The sequence below is a fragment of the Pinus tabuliformis genome, chromosome 3_2, assembly GCF_031772625.1.
Source record: "Pinus tabuliformis cultivar Carrire ecotype Pingquan chromosome 3_2, CPIR1, whole genome shotgun sequence".
In the NCBI taxonomy this organism is placed as follows: domain Eukaryota; kingdom Viridiplantae; phylum Streptophyta; class Pinopsida; order Pinales; family Pinaceae; genus Pinus; species Pinus tabuliformis.
In genome coordinates, this window is record NC_142302.1 from 600,171,893 (window position 1) to 600,176,003 (window position 4,111).

The following is a 4,111-nucleotide window of genomic DNA, read 5'->3' on the forward strand; positions in this document are numbered from 1 at the left end:
ATTTCCCTCATCGGGCCGAGGTTGTGAAAAACGTCAAGGGTTCCCCAACTCCTGCTGTTTTGAAAGATCCATTTCCAAAGCAGGAAAGTAAGATGATAGGTTCTTCCTTGAGTGCCAGTGAAGAACCCATATTGATGATGTCTCATGTAAGGATTGCAACTCGATCGCAAGATTATGGTAGTAAAAGTCCTATTGATGGCAAAGAAGCAGAATCTTCTCATTCTAATCCATCAACCTCAGCTCCCGATTATGATCCACTACAGATCAAGAAACCTAACCTGAACTTAGTAATCAAACCGCCCGCTAAGGGTGTACTTCGAAGGTCTGCTTTCAATCCACATGCAAGAGCGGCCTAGAATTACAACATTGTTGAGGATTTAGCTGTTTCACCCTCAGCAATGTTGGCTTTGGAAGTGCTGCAATCATGCCCAGCACAACGCAAATTACTTTTGTCGGCTATAGGAGCTGTTGATGTTCAGGACCCAAACCTAATAATCTTTGATCTAGAAAATAGTACACCGCGTTTACCTCATCAGATGGCTTTCCAGATCCCAGTGATAGTCAAAAACAGGCCTATTCATCGGACTGTAATTGATGAGGGAGCTTCCACGTGTATTATGTCGATACAATGTTGGAGATCGCTTGGTTCTCCTTCACTAAATCAATCCCCGACAATTCTTAAGGCCTTTGATGGCCGTGGGTTTCATCCGTTTGGCATTCTATAGGATTTGCCTATAGGGGTTGAAGGAAAAACCGTTAGTCTAGATGTGGAGGTGGTTGATGCCCCTCTAGACTACAACCTTCTCTTGGGTCGAAGTTGGTCTTACGCTATGACAGCGGTCGTTTCATCGGTCTTCAGAGTAATAAAGTTTCCATATAATGGCAAGATCGTAACAATAGACCAGCTGGCTTACTTTTCATCTGACCCAGCCTCTTCAGAGAGTATGCAGCATGTCGATAAAACGACTATCCCTTATAAGGATGTTGGAGTAGGATTAGTTAAAGATGCCGGTTTACTGGGAACTTTTCCTTTTCCTCCAATCAACGCCTTGTCTTCATTTTCATCCATTCATATGATTACTTCAGACACTATTGTTTATGACGATCCTTGGATCGTTCCTTCTGAATCTGAGATAGACTCATTTGGTGATGCTATGCCTTTGAGTCCATATGAAATTGCCTATGAAGCCGTGTAGTCTTTTACCGACCCGAGTTCAACCAAAATCGACCAAATGAATGTGGTCCATGAGGAATCACTTTTCACGTCAACCTCGGAGTTAATAGCGTTTCCCGAAGTTGTGTCATCTGACGAGCAACTTTGTGAAGTCCTATGTGTAGACAATTTACCATGGGAAGATCTCCATCACAGATCTTCGTTTTTACCTGAGAATGATCGTTTTGAAAACAATTTCTCATCAATCTTTACAGCTGAATATGTCAAAGAAGCTCAGAATCCAATGAAACATCCTGATTCAGAGCTGAATTTGGGAAACATTTCTCGAACTATTCCCATTGACATTTCAGTCAAGCCCGGAATTGTTTAGCACATTCATATAGGTGCCTCGTGTTCAGACGATGAAATTCAGACATACGTGGCCCTATTTCAAGAATTCAGCGACGTGTTTGCCTGGTCCTATGAGGAAATGCCAGGAATTGATCCCGCGATTGTTGTCCATGAGATCAAGACTTACCCGGACGCTAAACCCGTTCGGAAACGTCTGCGTCAGATTCACCCACGAAAAGCGGCTGCAATTAAAGCAGAAGTTGAGAAGCTGTTGAAAGCAGGGTTCATTTATCCGATCCCGTTAACGGATTGGGTATCGAATATTGTTCCGGTTAACAAAAAACAGGGAACAATAAGAATATGCATCGATTATAGGGATATCAATCGAGCTTGTCCCAAGGGCAACTACCCAACACCCTATATTGATCAAATAATTGATGATTGTGCCGGCAGTGAAATATTTTCCTTTATGGACGGTTTTTCCAGATACAATCAAATCAATATTCTACTTGCCGATCAACCAAAAACGGCTTTCATTTGTCCATGGGGGACATTTGCTTATTTCAAATTACCTTTTGCGCTTAAGAATGCCGAAGCCACTTTTCAAAGGGCGATGTCTTATGCGTTTCATCACATCAAACACATTGTGCAACCGTATCTCGATGATTTGCCCACTCACTCATTACATCGAGCTGATCACCTTGTCCATTTACGCGCAATCTTCATGAGGTGTAGGCATTATCGTATTCAGTTGAACCCACACAAATGTGTCTTCTGTATAGAAGTGGGACGATTGCTGGGATTTGTAGTTTCAAAAGCCGGCATTCGCGTCGATCCCTCGAAGGTAGAAGCTATCATCAAATTGCCTCCTCCTTCGAGTCTTCGCCAACTCCAAAGTTTGTAGGGGAAAGCAAACTTTTTACAACGATTCATTCCTAACTACGCCGAGATTACAAAGGGTTTTACCCAGTTGTTGAAACAGAACGCTCAATTCTCTTGGGATGAGATAGCTCAGAAATCTTTTGATGCACTCAAGCACACGTTGACCCATGCACCGTTGCTGCATCCTCCCAACTACAACCAGGATTACTTTTTGTACCTCGCCGTCGCCCATTCCACCATCGGGATGGTCTTAGTTCAGGAAGACGAATTCGGAATGGAACATGTGATATATTACCTTAGTCGGACTTTAAACCCAACTGAGCTCAAATATTCACATGTGGAGAAATTGGCATTGGCAGCCGTTCAAGCTGTCCAACGTTTTCGTCACTACATTATACTCCGTAAAACTATAGTCATTTCAGATTGCAACCCTATGATCTACATTTTGACTAAAAAATTGCTAGGGGGCAAGTACTCTAAATGGATCGTTATCCTGCAGGAGTTCGACTTGGAGTTTGAAAAATCTAAGTCTAAGAAATCCTTAGTTTTTGCAGAGTTAATGTGCGACTTCCCGCGTGCTGACACAGAAACTGTGGCAGAGGAACCCATTGCGGACGAATCTTTGTTTCTCAACAGCACTTTAGATCCATGGTATGGGGATATAATCGTCTATCTCCAGACCCAATCCTTTCGGCCCGAAGTTTCAAAGGCGAAACGTCGGAAAATTCGATTCCAGTCCCAACAATACAAAATTATTGAAGATACTCTTTATCGCCGTGGGGCGGACTTGGTTTTTCGACGTTGTTTAACTCACGAGGAAGCTGAAAGGGTTCTGAATGACTGTCACTCTGGAGCGTGTGGCGGTCATATGTCTGGGTATGCCACAGCCCAAAAGATATTGCGCGCTAGCTACTTCTGGCCGTCCTTGTTTAAAGACTGTATTATTGCGGTCTGGAAATGCCACAACTTTCAAGTGTTTGATCGCAAGATGCGCGCTCCACCTGCTCCTCTCCACCCTATAATTGTCGTTGGTCCTTTTTCCAAATGGGGTATCGATTTTATTACATGTAACCCTCACTCGGCCGGGGGGCATGCATATATCATCCTTGCGGTTGATTATTTTACTAAGTGGGCTGAGGCGATGCCTACATTCGAGGCAGACGGCAAGACATCTGCAATTTTCGTATTCAATCAGATTATTGCTAGGTTTGGTGTCCCACAAGCGATAATCACTGACCATGGGCACCATTTTCGAAACGTTATGATGACAGAACTTACAGGCCAGCTTGGTTTGCGTCACGATAGCTCAACTCCTTATTATCCACAAGTGAATGGTCTGGTTGAGTCCATCAACAAAGTTTTAGTTATCATGATCCGACGAATCATTGGTATTCATCGGTCGAATTGGCACAACATGTTATTTTCCGCGCTTTGGGCGTACCGAACCTCAGTGAAAACATCAACAGGGTTCACTCCTTTCCAACTAGTTTATGGTTTGGAAGCTGTGATGCCCATTGAATGCAAAATCCCGTCACTTCAAATGGCTGTCAAATTACTTCCAGCTACTTTTGAAGAGGAGAAGCGTTTATTATACTTAGCTCAATTAGATGAGACTCGACGTGATGCTGCATTGGCGATCGAGACTCACGCAAAACGTATGAAAGCTCAGTATGATCGAAATGTGACCCCTCGAAATTTTTCGGAAGGAGACGTAGTGCTATTATA